Raw genomic sequence first — 18,801 nt, 5'->3', positions numbered from 1 at the left:
GAGCCTGAGGGGAGACCTTATCGCTCTCTGCAACTACCTGAAGGGGGGGGTTGTAGTGAGGTGGGTGCTGGTCTCGTCTGTCAGGTGGCTGGAGATAGGACAAGAGGAAACGGCCTCAAGTTGAGGCAAGGGAGATTTAGGTTAGATATTAGGAAAAAATTTTTTACTGAGAGGGTTGTCAAACGTTGGAATGGGCTGCCCAGGGAAGTGGTTGAGTCACCATCACTGGAGGTATTAAAAAGTGAGTGGACAGGGTACTTCAGGACATGGTTTAGTGGGCATGGTTAATGGCTGGACTCGATCTTGAAGGTCTTTTCCAACCTAAATGAATCTATGATTCTATGAAATATTTGAAGTTACTTTGTTAGTAGTTGATATCAGTGAGCAAAACCATGAGGTTTTTGAATGTTTGTCTAAAAATGAAAAGCTCGGCTACATATTTAGCCTTCATTTAAGAAGAATAAATAGCTTCCCCTAAATTTAGCAGAAGACAGAACGTGGTGCTAAAATCTCAAATAAGTAACTCAATATCTGGTGACAGATGACAAGTTTCAATCCTGTAAGGAAAAAATTCTTTACTTAAAAGAAAGGCTCTTGGAACTCATAGATGATTTATGTTACCCTTGGGCATTTCTCTCTTGGTCTCAAAATAAAAAAGAAATTGTTAACACAATCTTCTGATCAAAGAGCGTCACTAGGAAACAGAATATAAATTTTTCTTTTTGTGTTTGAAAAGGTAAAACATCAGTGTCCTCTGAGGAAAAAGAAAAATAATTACAGCTATAATTATGAAAGAAAGATTCAAAGATAAAGGAAGATTAAAATTCAGGTCTGCTGCTAGATATGCTGTCAGCCTCCTACGCAGACAGTCCACACTAGAAATGCCAGACACTGTTCAGGTGCAGACTGCTGAAATCTCTCTCAGATGACAATTTTAGTAACTAACCTGTATGCAACAAAACCAAACTGTATTCAATTTTCAGTATGGAATAGGTAACCAAAGCAATACAAGGAGAGAGGAGGAGAGAAATGGAGGAGGGGGGAAGGTGATGGAAATAAAAGCACCCTGCGGAAGACCTTTGGGCAGGACTCAAAAGCTGCAGATAGGACTGCAAGAACTTGTAGAAAAAACCTACAAGGCTGAAGAAATTGCTTACTTTTGCTTCCTTTATGCTTTATCTGGGAAAAAAATCAGATTTTGCATGGGTAAAGAAACTAGACTATGACAAGAAATATCTGCTGCTTTCATTAGCTTATCCCATAACAGAAACAACTCACAAGACCCCAAGTCTGCCTATCTACTCAACTCAAAAGAGGTGATATGTTGTGTTTATGGCTAATACCTTTCAACATGTTCCAACACATCTCGTAACTCCACAGTTGAGTCTCATTCACATGAAGTCATCTTAAAGAAAAACAAAAGTAACATGATATACCAGTTTATTTTATAAATGTCTTCATTTACAGAATAAAACATGTGGATTTGGTTTTAATTTAATCTACACAGTTTTACTAATGAGCTTCCTAAATCCATCCTAAATCACCCTACATCAAATAGATAGCTGTAAATTAATTTTAATACATTTTCTCACTCATTGCTGAGCTGTAAAGGCTATTAGAATATACAATAAAAATCTCTTTTACAGATTTCATATGATAAACAGAACATGGAGAGAATCATTTCAATCATTACTCAAAAATTACTTCTTTTCCATTAACATTTACTTTTTTCTCTGAAAGTTTATGATTCACCAAAAGCAGAAACAACAGAAGAGTAAGGAAAACAGTCAAACAGTTTCTATTTGTCTTTTCATAAACATTGCCTCTCAATAGAATCTGCTTGAAGCTTAAGGTTTGGCCCAGTATGCAACACATACCTAGTAAGAGGAATTGAGATACTGGTCTGATAGAAAGAGTCGCAGTAGCAATTTACGAAGAGAACCCAGGGGATGCACTTGCATGGAACATATATTTGGCATATACCAAAATAAATCCAACCAAACATAAAGCTTGTTCACAGTTACGCCTCATTTCATATTTGAATATAGACCACATGTTTGAGGATTAAGCTGGTGAACACAATCTGTCTCTTCCAGGAAACAGTAATGTAACAATCAGGCTATAGAACTGTCAATTACTTCATATAGACCAGCTGTGCAGGAAGCATGGTGTGCTCCAAAACACAGACCCTTATACAAGAAGATCTTCTGTAACAAGAGCTTCAAAACACACCCACGTGTAATTGAGCCAGTAGTCTTTCCACAGGAGGAAAAAAAAACAAACCCAAAAAACCCAACACCCTACACACATTAATACTGCAAAGAGGACACCCACTACTTTTCAGAGTTCTCCCAGTCTGAGGTGGACTTCAAATAGCCCTTTTTTCATTCAATACTTCATTTACTGGGAGTGTCTTTTTTTATCATTTTGTATAGGAAAGAAACTAAAAAAGGGAAATTGCACTTCTACTTTTCCATCTACTTTATTGCTGCCCAAACTATGTTTCACCAGACAGCAAGCAGACCTCTATGAAGAAAATAGCCTGCCAAATTCTAGAATTACAGGTTAAAAAACAGACACGAGCCAAATGAGCAGCACAGGATCCATAAATCTCAGGCAACACTAAATTGAACTGAGGCTTATTTTTCCTTTTGATCTCACTCAGCAGATTAACCAGGCTTTTCAAGCGATCAGTACCTAATGCTTTGAAAAAAGACACACAGAAAAGCTGACAGATTTTATAATTCATTTCTAATACTTGCGCTTTTTTCTAACCCTTTTCAAGAGTTGATACTTGCACATGACTTTAGAGATATATAGAAAAGATGGATATTAAATCCTGATAGGGAAAAAGGCCCCTATTGCTTCTGGTCTTGCACTTCTAAGAAAGTAAACATTAATGTTATGAGTTGTGTTAATGACTTATGTTAATAAGTCATGTTTAATCATATATGTTTTGTAAAAAGCTTCCAGGCAATAGCAGCTGAAGCAAAAGCCACAATCTTGTTTATGTGGGTGCCTCTTCTTCCTTTAGAAGACAAACTTTATCTATAAGTAAATCAGGTTAACTGAACTACAGAAATAAGTCAATGAAGTCTTACAGTTAGGAATCAGAATAAAGTGGAAGAAATAACCACCGGTACAATTCCGACAGTCACAACAGCCTTAAAGAAAACATGACTCACAAAGTTACTAAAAAAAAAAAAATCTCTTAAATAATCAAAAGCTTATTTTTGGATACACATTGATTTTCATTGTTTGAAGAGTTTCCCTGTAAAAACTTGTTTTATGTGACTGTGTTATGGGAGCAGGGTACAGTTCCTTCAATCTTTTTTAAAATTGTTCCTTCAATCTTTTTAAAAACTGTACAAAAAAAGTCTCCTGCAGTGGAGAATTCAATTTTGTCCTTCAAATCACCTGACTTACTAAAACAAACATGTATAAGGTTACATAAGCTTATGTGTAACATAACCTTACTCTGCATACAATAACCTTATTCTGCACATATAACCTTATTACATAACAAACATGCAACAGTAAAACGGACACATTTTAGAAATGTCAGCCTAAATATAAAGATGTACATGATTTCGTGTAAGAATACACCTGCAAGACAGAATTGTTGAAACTCTGTTCCAAGCTGACACCACAAGACTTTTAAGTCTAAAGATCCAGTACCCATTAGTAAATATTTTTACTTACAGGCAGTATTGCTGCCTGTCAAACAGGTGTTTATTTTTTTATTTTATAATAAATGCTACAGGAATACACTGATGACAGAAAAAGGCCATGATAAAAGCACATACCTCATGTTCCAAAATTATACTTTCTGTTTGCAGCATTTGTATTCATCTCCATATACTTCCAATCCTATGACAAAAGTTTGTGATACTAGAATAGGGCCTAAAAAGAGACTTGGAATACTTTAATGAAGTATCACTTCAAGAAATGAGGTAAACATTATATTTCTATTATGAAACACTGGCATGAATGGTTCAAATGCAATTTCACGCAGGTCAGAAGTGTGCCTTCTCTCAGTAATCAATACAGAGTTAGAATTGTAGGCTGTAGACTTTGGCAGCTTCTCCATGTCACACTGTGGCAAGCATGATCTGAAAACTCTGAACATAATTCAGTATTGAGACAGGAAAACAGATTAGAAATGAAAATCTTGTTCAAAGTTGATACTTACGCCAGACCCACCAAGTTGCTTAGAGAAAGCTTTATACAGAGAGTTAAAGCTGCTTTGTTAGGCAGCTTTAGAAATATTTTGAGCTGTGGGAATTTCTCCCCAGTTCTCCCTTCTCCCCTCCCTTTTTTAAATAAGAACTTTTATGAACCAGTATTCAACTCCAAACTTCAGAAAGCATACAGGGGCATTGGGTCATATGCATTACAATGCCCGATTCATCATGTATTTATATCGTAAATTATGTTTCACTATAAGAAAAATAATTCCCTGTCAAATGAAAATGCTCAATTTTGACAGTTAATTTATATGCCTGACCAAAAAATAGACCCCAGCCAAAAAGCCTCATTAACTTAATTTTATCTAATGCATACCCATATGGAGGCAGAGAGGACAATTACAGATTCATAATTTTATTATCTGGATAAGAAGATTATTTTTTAACAGGTGAAGAATGACCTTACACAGCTATAAACATATAAAATGTAAAGTTACTGGACTACTAACCACACTTGTATTGGTTACATCAATTTGGTTACATATTTTAGTAATCTTTTTGGGTTTTCCTCATGAAATCTAGGCTACTACCTTAGTAGTTTTAAGCTTCAAGCCATCTCAATTTTTCCCTTAGAATATTTTTGTATGGAAGAGAAATATTGTATATTACCAATTTTATTTTGTATTGTTCCCTTCCAAAAATTTCTGGGGCCCTGCTCTCTCCAAAGCAGAGAAAAGTAATGTGTGAATAAATCAAGTTACATTTGCTGTGTATCTGTGAACATAAATAAATCAGTGCTGTCAAGTTTCATTCAGTAACTATGGAACTTTCAAATATGCCCTTTTCCAAATGCAAATTATTTCTCAGAAAAAGACCTTATATAATTCTACAGTCTCATCATACTACAAACTATCTGAATTTCTGAGACATTGATGTTTACATTCATTTGCCCCCTTCCCCACCACCACCCCCGTTTCACCCCTTCCCCCATCCTCAGTGAGTCCTTGGCTTGAAACTTCAGTATCTAGTAAGACAGCCTATCCTGTCCCTAGGAAGAAAGGCCCGTTTATAACCTTCTGGCTTTCAAAAATGCCACTATCAAAGAAAAGAAAAGGAAGACTCAACCAACCAACAAAAACAAAAAGTAGAAAAAAAAGTGAGGAATTTTTAGAAAAATAAGGAGAGCCCGAAAAGTGACCAGAGAGCTAAGCTTCTACTCAGCAAAGTCTGTGAAAACTCTACTAATTCAGCTCAGTGGTCAAGAAGGATTTAAGCTGCAGAAACACTTTATCCACTTGTACTCTACTGGTACTTACATCTTTCCAGATATTGCTTTGACCAGATACTTTTTCAGAACTCTACACTTGGAGCTTTGCAAATCTTTGAAAATGGGCACGTGGAAACTGCTCACAGAGAGCACTGACTTCCGTTAGCAGAATAATCAGAATGATGAAAAGCAGACATCACACTGGTGTTTTATTTCTAATAAATGGGCTGAAACATTAGGAGGCTTACTTATAGAAATCTGTTTACCAAGGTGAGAAAGTTACATTCTTGATTCACCATCTACTAGCATCTACTTCACTGTTTTCATGGGAGGAATTGCAATGAAGATCAATCACCCCTGAAGAAGCCAGGAGGAATACTTAAGCCATTTCAAATGCTAGGATCTTGTACCCCCTCTTTGTTAGCAGAAACTCTCCTGTTATGTACAGACTATACTATTGGCAGATGCTGCTAATATTTTGAGGCATTTTTTTAACGTCTTTGTTTCTCTATATCACACTAGAAAAAAACCCTCATCGCTCAGGAAAATTATACATTAGTCCAGGTATTTGCCATTCTTCTTGTTTCAAAATAACACACAAGAAAAATGTCCACATAGATATTTCCCCTCCCATACACTTGAAAATCAACTAGTAAGTCTGGATGCAAGTTCACAGTGAACACAAAGCACAGAATTAGGGCAGAAAACCAGCATTTGCTCTCAACACCACTCCTAACAAAAAGTGGCAACCAAGTCTTCATCACTCTCAAACTTAAACTATTCCAGATCAATGCATCTGGAATTAATACACCTGTATTGATACAGAGCACATCATAAAAAACAGACCTTGAGTAACTGCTGGAACAAGGATAAATATAACTAGTTTTCTACTTTTTTTGAAGAATATTTTCCAATTTCTACACGTTTTAACTTTGGTCTTGGATGCAAACAATAGAGCTTCAGAATACCAGCACTTCCAAATAGCTTGAAAATATAAGTGTCACTGATATATTTCATTCAATGACATTAACTGTCAACAAACCAAATACTATGAATGAATTAGAATTCCTTTTCTTCATTAAACTCTCCTAATCACACAATTACTGCTTGTTAGGACAAGTTCCCTACACAGTCCTTCTGTCAACAACAAATAATCAGCTTCACCCACCTGAAAATTCAGATAAACTATTTGAAATAATAATGGGGAGCCTGCATAAGTCCACTCTTTGTCTTCATTCAAGCAAACAGAAAACACAGAGCAGATTCAATGAGATTGAACAGTGCACTCATCTGCTCAGTTATCCAAGATGCAGATATTTTGGGTTCATCTAGGCAGCTATACAGACCATTACCAGCTGAAAACATGATCTATTTTCATCTGACAACCTTTTAAGCTTGTCACAGAAATGTCAGCATTATTACATCCAGTTCAATCAGGAAAAAGAGACATGACCCCCTGGTCAGGAATCTGGGAGAGAGCCTAACTCAACCTCAGATACAACAGAAATCTACCAGCACTACTAACACATCCAAGTCATTTTCTTCCCTTGACCCCCTATGGCAGTTTACCACATTTTCTGATACGTAACTCCTTTGACCTGGGATTCACATACAATGAATCCTGAGCCATGGGTCTTGCCTTAATCCACCCTTAATTTTCTCTGTAATTCCCAAAAGAGGGAACCCTGAAAAACAAGGAAGTAGTCTGTTCAATTTCTCCGCCACAGTATACGGGAAAGAAATCAGATTTGGCCCCACTGACTTTTCCAATACAAACTGAAGAAGTTAACTCAAATTAAAAATTTCATGCATAGAGCAGAGTAATACATTTTCAAGAAGTTATTAGTCCTTTTAATACAGGATTACTGAATGTAGCATTGCAAGCTGTGAGGCTATTAAAATAACTGTACGAATCCAGCAAGAAAAGAGCTTTGCTGGAAATCTTATGTAAGGACAAATTCCCTAGATTAAAGGATTTAAACAATGAGCTGTCAAACAAGGCTTCTAGGGGTATTTACAAGATGAATTACTATTTTAAAATCCATACAGAACTTTTTTGCACCGCCCAGAGAAAGCCAATATAGCCATTCATTCTAACATTCATGCTAACAGCCCAGTCAAGCTATGTCACATTAAAAACTGCAATGCTTAATAGACCACGAACGAAGAGGTATCCTCCTTCTTATGGGAATGAGACATGAGAAGGACATTAGAATGCCCAACTGCCAGATTCTTAAGAACCCACTCGTATGCCATATGTTTGCTGTGTAACTCAAATGATGCATATGTATCATTTGAGTTACACAGCAAATACATACATGCAAAGATCTGAAAAATACCCAGTGCTTGCAGGTGCAACATTGCATCTGCTGCAGCCAGTTTTTATGTTTTTATCTTAACACTGGGCTCAGTACTACTCTGGATACAAGCAGAAATGTCATTTGCTTTTGATTTTTGAAGAGCTCTAAAAGTTAGAAAAGCTCTAAGGAACTTTGATATGCACCCCTAACTTTTGTTCGAGCCTTTGAAGCTTACAGCAACATTTAATTGATGGATACATTTCCATCCAGTTCAGTAATTCAGAGGTTAAAGAGGCGAGACTGGAGGGAGGAGAGAGGCTTCAGCAACTTCTTGTCAGTATTGAATTGTAAATAAAGGTTTAAGCCACTCAAAATTCTATCTTTTGTGTGGATTTCATAAAGTCTTCACAGATATCAATTAGCATTATTCAAGGCCTACAGGTGTCTCAAATTCCTTAAATGCCCTGCTGATTTTAAAGTGCTTTTAAATGTATGCTTCTATAACCACTGTTATGCTTTCTAAACAAGCAAATTAAAATTCCATAGACTAGGAAGGCAAGGATTGTTTCAGTTCATTAGAGTTTGATCCCCAACTTCCATTTTCCAAAAATCCATTTTGTTAGACAAGACTCAGTTTATATTGTATTAAATACTTCTCTTCATTTTTTCCAAATACTTACCTCAAATTAGCTCTACAAGTTCCACTCAAAAGCATGCACTTTTATTTTTAATCAAGGGATACTAGTCTAATGGACAGCACATTGAACTTATAAATGGTCTACACTACCTAACAAAACTAACCTGAATTGCAGTTTATTTTTTTAAGGGAGAAATCACAGTAATTGCTAGAATTTCCAGGTCTAGTTACTGATTCCCTAGCAAAGAGCAGTTAAATTCTCCTGTGCCAAATAAGCATGAGGGTTATGAACTGGTAGGAAATAAACAGAATAGATTAAAACTAACATTAAGAGAATGTATTTGGATGCCCTGTAAATAAAGCAGTGAGATGACAATCTAGCAAAATACAGTTACATGGAAATGATCAGTTTATATTTTGCAAGAAAATACATACTTCCTCTGCACCAGCAGCAATCCTCACTATCAACTAATAAAGATACCTGTGATTTCAGAGGTGTTTTCTTCAAGCTTGGGAGTTAAAGATGAACAGAATCATAAACAAAACCTATAGGAAAATTTCTGAGTTGCAGCTAACATCAAGCTAGAATCAGTGCAAACTGAAAGAGGGGAAAAAAAAAAAAGAAAAACATCTGTCTGGATAATCCCTTTGAAGTTTTTCAATAGACAAATGTCACGTAGATTTCGTTTATAGCATAAGAATAGCGTAAACTCAGAAACATTATGACTGTGAACTGAATTTGCACCACTTACATCTGAAAAAGGGCTGATATTAACACACACCGTTGTTAAAATGCTTTACTAAATGACTAGCTACTTAATGCAATGTCTCAGTTGTGAAAAAGCCTTAAACTCTCCTGTTGCTAAAACTAGAAGTAGACATTTGCCCTGATCACGAAGATTCTGTATATATATCGTACTGCTTCTCTTGCTTTATGAACAGGATGCTCATATCTTCCTAGAATGCCCTTATAGAAATGTGACTATGAAAGTGAAGCTAGGCAAAAACAGCTGGCATTGCAGAAAAATCTCTTATCTAAGCAGTGGTTCAACTAAGATTTCTGTAACATAACAAGCTTTGTTCACCTACAAAGTATTTATGATCTTTAAAAAAAGACATTTAAAAACATTATCAGTTACTGTCTACACAAGACTGGGTATACAACACCGAGTATACAAGACCTATTCCCTTATGTTCTTCTGAAACATACATACATTTGCCAGTAATTTTTCCCTGGTACTTTACTGTATAAACAGCCTGTTAGAAAAGTCACCATCACCAGCAATGCTCCTCCCCAGCTAAATCCCTCTTTCAGCTTTACCAGACTGCCTTTTTAAACAGGAAGCCAAAACATAAAGGTTTTCTCTTTTTTTTTTTTTTTAAATAAGGTTGCTATCTTAAACTTTTTTCATAAATACAACTTTTAAGTCTTCATGTGAAAATACTTCAAACATTGAGACTACCCTTCACCCAACTGCTCCACCCACAAATCAGTAATACAATGCTAGAAGAAAAGCAGAACTTTCCATAAGTCATATTCATAAACGTATTAATCAAATATTTAATTTTCTTCATTATTTTTGCTTTAAAATAATGTGCATAGACAACAGTTCATATAAATTGCAATGATGGAGTGTAATTGTAAGAACAAACTTGTTTTATTCTATTTCTTGATGTATATCTAGGGCAAGTGTAAGTTCTTCTGAAAACCACATTAAAGGGCAACAGTGACTGGACTGGTGACATTAGAAAGGAAAACAATGTATTAAGGCAACGAAGAGGTGCTAAGACAGTTTGATTACTCATCAAGATAAAGGGGAGTGAAATTTAGAGAAATAAATAACTTCGGTCAGATTGTTACCACTCTCCCTTTTGAACGAAAGCGCTGCACCACGAGTTCATCTGCACTAATCCATAGTCAAAAGGTGGCCCCGTATTCCCCATGCCCACCATCCCTTCCTGGCTTCAGTCCATTCCCTCCCCTTGCATCGGTTTTATCACTTCCTCAGCTATATGATGAACTGATTCAGCTTACTAAGCTGGCAAAAAAAGGATACCAACAAATGAGAAAAAAAAGGAAGTGAGAGGAAGAGAGAGGGAGGAGCTTGGCTGAATTTTTTGGTGGCAGTAAGCCATGAGATCAGCTCTGCTGCATTATGTAGCTGCACCATGAATGTGAAGCTCTGCAAAACTGAGCTGACGTAACTGCACATCACTGTGGTTGTGAAGAGGATCTGCTGCTCCTTCCCTCCTGGCCACACATTCCCTGCTATTTCCCTTGCTACAGCCCTGCTGTTTGTCTGAACCCTCAGCAAGTCAATTCAGCTTGCTAACCAAGCAAAAAAAAAGTAAATTATTTTTCTCTCCTTATTTCCTACCTGATTGGCAAGCTAAATTGGCTCATCCAGGAGGAGACAATTACGAGAAATGGCTCAAGAGAGGATGCTGGGGCTGCCCTGCTGTCAGTGGGTTTTTTTGGGTGACAATGAATTCTTAGACAAGCTCAACAGCTCTTAAGGAACCTTAGGAAGCAACCCTTATACCAATCTAAGTTAACAACTGCCTTGCTTCTGTCTCCTCCCTCCATTGTGCCAGCACAGATGCTCCTCCACACCTTGATGAAGTAGTTCAGTATATCAAACAAACAGGAAAACTTTTTTCTTTTCTTTGTGAAGAGCTGAATTGGCTCATTAAGAAGTCAGCTAGACCCTTCTACCAGCAAGGAAATCGGTGGGATCATGTAGAAAGAGGAGGGAGAGGGTAGGATTTATGTAAACTAAAATGTCAAAGAACCACAGCTTAAAAATACAGTGAAGTGCATTTAAACACAGAAGCCAAGATTTTACTGAAATCAGTCTGAAATAGGTATTCACTCTAAGAGAAACTTTATGCTGAATGATGCTTTGTTAAAAAATAAAAATGTCACTGCTGCTTTGTTTAGACTAACAAAGGACAGAAATGTAAACACACAATTTTGATTTACAATTCTGTGAAAACAAAACATAGTTTGTAATGTTTTCTGTCTATTACTTCCCATATCACTGTTAACTAGAAGTCTTCTACACATTTACCTTTCTCATTTTCACAACTTTTGCAGGTAATGCAACAGCATCTACAACACAACCATAAAGGATCTAATACAAAATGACCTGGAAACACGACAATGCTATTGCCTCCGTAGTATACACAGAGGTAACAGCCACTTACTTTCTGATAACATTAAATATTAACTGCTGTCTGTGAGCCATGACTTCTGAGAAGATGGCTTCCACAGTAAGGACAGTTTTCAGTAGTTCTCTACAACCACAGTACTGCTTAATAACATGAAAAAATATTGTACATCAAAGCTGCATTTGGTTCAGCTGTAAACAGCAAAGGACTTGCTGATCACACATTTTTTACTTCAAATTTCCAAGTACAGCTGGATACTGGTGTTCTAAGTAAATAGGCTAATGTGGCAATTATACAATACTTCAGCCCAGATCAGACTGATCATATTTTGCTTTTAATCCCACATATAAAATCAACCAAGCAAGCAAGGTGGAGGTCTTCACTCTAATCCCAATTTTGCTTTTGCTATAGATGTCACCATAGTCTTCATTTCTCCTGAAAACAAGGAGACAGGACTGCTTCACAGAAACTAGAAATCTGGAAATGCTGCAATCATGAATGCTGGCTGAAAGATGTCACGAAAAACAACTGCAGGAATTTAGCCTGTTGTGCACATGGGGGAAGGCAATGAAGAACAGAACACTCCCCTCTTGGACACCACCAGCAGAGTGGCATGGGAGTCCTTAAAGTATGAAAGATCTAATCTGTTCCTAATTCAGATACTTTTCCTTCAATGTGGAGGCCTTTCACAGAGGCTTGCATTTATTTCCATGGAAAGCCTGAAGCTCAGCAGAGTGTCTGGGCTGGCAACCAAATGGGACGCATATTCAGCTGCAAAGACTCCTTTACCAGACATCCCTGGAGTAAATCCATGGCAGATGTCTTTGAAGCTAACAAGGTTGGAATGAGGTTAGCCAGTGCTTCTCCTATGGCTAGGTTGGCTCTAGTTTCTTGCTTAAGCAAGTGATGAATCTTGAAGCTGAGACTCATTCAAAATTCAAAAGCAATTGCAATAGGACTTCTCTCTTGGCCATTTTCCAGACAGTACAAGCATCAAAAATGCAGATCTGAATGTAGAATATGATATTCAGATTAAAGGATAAAAACAGAAGTCCTTCAGAAAAGGCTTCAAAATAGACAAGGGAAAACACTACTCAGATGGAAAACTGAACAGCAGGTTTTTCCAACTCAGATGTGGGTGAGATATTTTTCAATGGCAACAGACAAACTCACGCTTAAATGAAAGACACCAAGCAGTTACAGCTCACCTCTACAGATGTTGCAAAAGAAAAGCTTTCCAGTCCCTTAGGACAGGTAATGGACATACTCAGTGTAAGACTGCACACCAGGATTCTCTACCAAAGGACTTTTCTGTCAGACTGCTGGCTTACTTGCCAAAATAAACTAATTACTAAAATAGTCTTTTAAAGGGGATCAGTTCCAGCTTAAGAAAAGTTAATAGAAAACCCAACCATTTTTGTGCTCTGGTTTCAGCTATATTCAGAAGCATATTTGAAAGTAGTTTTGATTTTAGAGACTACAGTACATTGTAGCTTAAGGTTCACAGAACAGACAGATGTATTTCTACGACACTTAGGTGACAATGAGAAAGGTCTCAGAAATTCTAGATAGCAGACATAGAATGAAGTAAGATTTTGAAAGATAGAGTTGTGGTGCTTCTTCTATAAGCTTTTGCTTAACGTGTTACAGAGGTGACTTCCCACACTCTTAATTATTCCAGGGCTTCACGTGTCATCCAACCTATTCTTATACCTTTGCAAATGACTATGTCATATTGCCTTATGTAAGACACTGCTATTCATGTTCAGTGACTCTAAATTCAGGCAAACAATCCAAACATTTCTGCCCAAATAGAGAGTCGCACATATAAAAGTTTATATGGTCTTCATTGGTGTATATATGCCCGTTGCATTCTCCCCAAAATATTAAATCATGGCATGGTATCATGACAGACTTTTGTTTGTCCCAGTGTTTTTGGAAACAATGAGCCAGACTTGACAATGCTGATCTTTAATGATGGTTAAGTCCTTGAAAGAGCCACCAAAAAAAATATCAAGAACCTAAGAAATGGTTAATTATTAAGACAGAAATATGCATCCTTTTTTAATCAAGTTTCCACTATTTTTAGAGATCAATCCTGTAATGGTTTAAGTCACACAATTTTGTATTACAATTCTGATTGTATGTTCTCATTTCCAAGAGCAAATACATTGCATTTAAGTGAAGTGCACAATGAAGGTCATGTCTGTGAATCCATATAGAACCTAAATTTACTAGTGAGTAGAGAACAGTCCACATATCTCTTGACTGGCTGAAACTCAAGTAATTATTAGAAAAACATACTTGAGAAACTAGAAGCTGAATAGAAATCAACAATCGAAGGCTGTGAGATGAGAATAATAATGGTTTTTAAATGAAAACGATGCAGTTTTTAAAAAAGTTTATGCCAGACATAGGGGTTTTGACAATGAGCTGAAAACATTTTCTGATTTTTTCCCAATCATACAAATAAGCACTTTACTTGAATACTACATGTCTTTTTTTCTTGGAGCCTAAAGTAGTGAAATAGCAGCTACTTTATAATTTAAGAAATAAAAACGTTCAAATTCAGTCACTTCTGTGCAAAGTTAGAAAGCCATACAGTCTTTAGCTTCCCCCCCTTCCCCTGAGTCACTTAACCATTTTTCAGCTGCTAATATTTATTTTCTGTTGGAAAGTAAAAATAGACATCTTCAAACAAAATTCTTGTGCACACTTCACGATCCACTGTATACTGTATGGTAACTAGTTTGATGTCAATACCATAAATAAATTCTTAATCTGTTTCATAATTAGTACTGTGGCCAAAAGGTGGCCAACATTTACTACTGATAACCATGTTCACATACTGGTTTGTTTGTTGGGTTTTTTTTTTCTGAGACGCTAGTAGAGTAAGGCCAACTGTTCACTTTACCAGAAAAAAAACCAAACAAAAAAACCCAAACAAAACAAAACAAAACAACTAAAAAAAGAACCACTTCCCTCCGGTGCTCAAATTCACCACATCTTTAGATTCATTTTAAGTTTATGCAGCTGACAGAATTAAGAATAAACATTACTATACAAAAAATGCTGACACAAGTACTAAACCATAGAGCAGCTGATCTTATGTGCGTGCATCATAATGAACTCCTTGATGTAGTTTTCAACTTGGAAAAAACCCTATGTGTCTTCTATTTTAGATTCCTTTCAACAGTTAACAACTAGAGGCCTTATTCATGAGGTAAATTTATCTTGGGGAATGCCCTGAAAGCACAGACTGTACTCTTCCTATGTACAGTAGCTTACTATTTTCTGAAGATTTATCGCATTTCTCATTAAGAGATTACATTTCCATTATTTCCAAAACTGATTATATTATACATATTATACAGCACTTTTAGTAAAAAAGTAAAGGATTTTTTCATGACCCTTCTCTTCTGAACACACTCACCTGGTTATATAAATCTTGTAATTAAGGGATTTAGGCTCAATCATTTTATCCTTGTTTTTTATTGTCTTCTGTTTATTTATTGTTACAGCAGCAGCTGAAGGAAGCATTTGGAAAGATCTCACAAGGAAAAAATCTTGTTGGCTTTTCCCACTGTAAGTGTCCAGCCAGCTTCTGTATAATCACACAATAGCTACTGAATTAGAGAGTGTGATTTTTAATTTATTGCAAGAGTTATTTTTTTTTTTTTCCTCTCTTTTGGCAACATGGATCTCCAATCCAAGAACCACATTCAAAGTCTAGATGGCACTGGATTCTGGTTTCAGTTCATTCTTTACTTTGGTCATGATGTGAAATGTAAATCAACCATACAATGGAAGGTAGCTGATGTTTGTTAACATTTCTTTGACACTGAAATGCAGGGATCTGACATGAGAAAGCTAAAGAACAAGAATATAAAGATGGATGATGAATATTTATATAATTATTAAATTGTAAGCACTTCTCTTGTATTGTTAAAGGGTATGATTCCATCTCCTGAGAGCATCATCCCCCACTCAACTAACTAAAGAACTGAAGAAACTGAAGAAAAAAAATAATGTTCTGTTTTAACAAATTATGCATTTAGATTATATTCTAAATTATGATCTGCATAAAAGAATTTAGCTCTCAATGACCTACAACTTGATCAAATACTTATAGGTAAGGATACAAATTTCCTTTAGGTTTAAACCCTTCTCCGCCAAAATGCCCTATCCCAGGCTATTTTCTAAAAGTATAAAAATGCAAGTAAGCCTTACTCAAAATAGTTGAAAGTTATCTCACATTTTATTTATACATGTAATAAGAAACTTGGATCTCTCTGAACACAAGGAAGTCCATTTACTTTCTGACCCACAGAACTCAAAGAAAATGATTCAGAGATTTAAAGGAACAAAATCATACACACTTGGAAGGATGGTTTTGAAGCCAAGTACATAGGTATGATAACATAGCTATTCTGTATGAGCATCTTAAGACTGAGTATGAAACTTTTGGTTTATAACTGGTTTGATATACATGTAATCTATTCATTCTTGTGCATCAGTATTTTACCAATCAGGAATTGACAAGCTACACAAAACACAAAATAGATCTACCATTTATACTGCACTGCCTTGAATTTCTTGAAGATTCCCAAGGTAGAAGGATAGCAACAACAAAAGAAGCATTTGAAAGGGTTGTACCACCATCCAACACATGGGATAAGGGATGAACAATATTGCAAACATGGACAAGAGAGCGAACGTTTTGAAAGCAGGAGAATTATGTTCAATTGAAGGATCAACTGATAAATAAGTGAACTCATTATAAAAGAAAAAGAAGGAGATGCCATGTATTCAGAAATAAAGACTTGTAAAAAAGGGTGCAGGACAGTATCTGACAGCAGGACTCTTAACTACATCCAGAAAGATGAGACTGCAGTCTATGCAAACAAAAAAAGAGCTGAAGAACATTTAGGTTTTGTGTACTAAAAGCAACACATAGCAGCCTGGTCAGAGAACTAAAGTGGTTTCGTTCCTGCAAATGCTCCTTAATGCATGTAAAGATATACTGTATTCCTAAATAGTACCCTGAACAATGATTAATGACACTTCTGTGTTAGCTCTTATAATTGAAATTACTTTTTAATATAAACAAACATTAGGACATATAGACAAAGTGTGAACAAGCAGGGGACATGCTTGTGCCACATGCCTCTGTAGATGTTATTAATATTCAGCCAGTTCAGTAACACAGTCACAGGAACTCAGTGCTGGTTCAGCGGAGACAGTGGCAACGCCAATAACCTTAATCAGTTTAAACTTTTAAGAAGCTCAGCCTACTTCCACAGACTTGACTTCTTGGCCTGCTTTTTCCTATAGATTTCCAAAGTATCTGCTTGGTTTTAATTTCCATATTGCTCGGCTCAGTGCACTCCAAGTGACACTGCTGATCCACTGAGCTCTGACTGTTCTGTTTCTGAAGCTAGAAACTCGCAGTCCATCTCTTTTTTCACTTGTCCTTCACTGCAAAACATGGCAGGTAAATCTTTGCCTTCTTCAGTTCTACTCCTGTTTAATAATCTCTTCATGGGGCGAAGAGACTATAAAATACAACCACTTTCTCTATTATGTTTTGCCACTATTTATATTGAGTATGGTGGCTGCATGGATTTTAATTTGTGCTCTTTTCAGAACATAGAATATATATATAAATCCTACAGGATTGTGGATTTGGTGGTTTGGTTGTTTGGGGTTTTTTGCATTTTTGCATGAATTCCCAGTATCAACTGCTGCACATTTAAACATCCCTCAGTGACAGGTGGTCTAGGCTTTTTTGTTGTTTTGTTTTGTTGGTTTCTTTTTTAATTAAACAGCTTTTGTGGTGGTGACAGTCTCAGTTTCAAGTTCTTTGTCATGTTTCCATTCTGCTGTAACTCAGTAATACCTGGTAAAGGTCTGAGTTTAGTTTTCTTTTAAGTAGCATTTAGGCTTTTCTGATATCATAGTTCACAAGACTATTATATGACAGATACTCCTAAGTACCAGGCATAAAAATCACACCATTCTGGCAACATTTCAACTCATAACAATCAAATAGTGATATGCTGTCATTTTTAGAAGCTGTAAACCATAAAAATGAAATACAGCTTTTGCACACAAGATTTTATACCTTTTCCAATACTTTACTTCTCTAAATAAAAAAACAGAACCCATTTATCATTCTTCATTTGATGGCCCTACCAAATTGTTTGAGAGCAAAATAAATTACCTGTGCCACCTTTCCTAGCACAGAGTTAGGTTTCCTTCTGGCACATTTGCATGGCTGAATTTTATTTTTTGTGAGGTTTAACTTCTCTTGGTAAAAAAGGTTCTTACTACATTCTACAAATTTTTATGTTGACTGGAATTATCAACTCATTGGAAATTTAGTTTTCTATGAGAAAATTGAAGAAAAATAAAATCAAAAGCCAGAAACAGAGGAAAGAACTTGCAGGGCATCACAGGGGGAAAGAACAGAGTAAGAACAGTACAGGCCTCTCAGGATACTGTGACAACTGCTCTCAGCAAAAAAAATCTGCTTCAATAAAATGCCTAGAAATGACACATTTTAAGTCAAACTTCAAAGAGCCAGACACAACATGCACAGTACAAACTGGAATTCACCCATAATTCCCCACCATGAAGAGGCAGAAAAATACAAACATAATGTCATTTTGCCGTTATTGCTTAAAGATAGTAGGCATGACAGAAAAGCCCAGTGACCAAAAGAGAAGCACATTTGCCTGTGATTACCTCATCTTCTTGCACACTGCCTCACTTAATTCTTCTGGAAATACACATTGTGTTGTTTTATAAACTTCATTTTCATTTCCTTTTCAGGGAGTTGTCTACCAACAGTCATTATTATAGTGCCCTAACTATGTCAACTCCACATAAAAGTTCCAGCTTTCTATCCAAACATCCCTCAGCTTCTTTCTCAAAGGCTTATAAGGAAACAGAAGGAAACACAATATAAAAGCACTGGAGCATATATCTATACACCTCCACCACCAAAATAAAAAAAGCAGTGACCCAGAAATACCCTGAACTGTGTACAGTTCTTTAAAGACCACAAGCAATCAACAGAATGTATCTTGGGTCTATACAAATAATAACAATATTTTTCTTTTTTCCTCTTTTTTTTTTTTTTTTTTTTTTCCTTAAACAAGTGTAATTGTAACCTCTCATGGCATGTGATGATGTCTGTGGTAAAAAGGCTAGAAGTAAAATCAGGGTGCCCCACAG

The 18,801-nt window shown here is 36.2% G+C and overlaps 1 protein-coding gene across 6 annotated transcripts in view; it reads right to left on the bottom strand.

The window, feature by feature from the left end:
* B3GNTL1 (UDP-GlcNAc:betaGal beta-1,3-N-acetylglucosaminyltransferase like 1) overlaps positions 1-18,801 on the bottom strand; it is a 133,014-nt gene that overhangs the window by 55,826 nt on the left and 58,387 nt on the right. Inside the window, exon 2 of one of the 6 annotated variants that reach the window (XM_049812704.1) lies at positions 1,344-1,405. The exons of 4 other annotated variants lie outside the window; for them this stretch is intronic. The gene's annotated coding sequence lies outside the window, so the exon portion shown is untranslated. Of the gene's footprint in view, positions 1-1,343; positions 1,406-8,872; positions 8,956-18,801 lie in introns of those variants that run through there. One more of the 6 variants, XM_049812705.1, reaches the window with a different exon arrangement.

The sequence above is a fragment of the Accipiter gentilis genome, chromosome 10 (genome assembly GCF_929443795.1).
Source record: "Accipiter gentilis chromosome 10, bAccGen1.1, whole genome shotgun sequence".
Taxonomy (NCBI): Eukaryota; Metazoa; Chordata; class Aves; order Accipitriformes; family Accipitridae; genus Astur; species Astur gentilis.
Note: the sequence above shows the minus strand (reverse complement) of the source record. Positions and strands in the feature narration are given on the sequence as shown.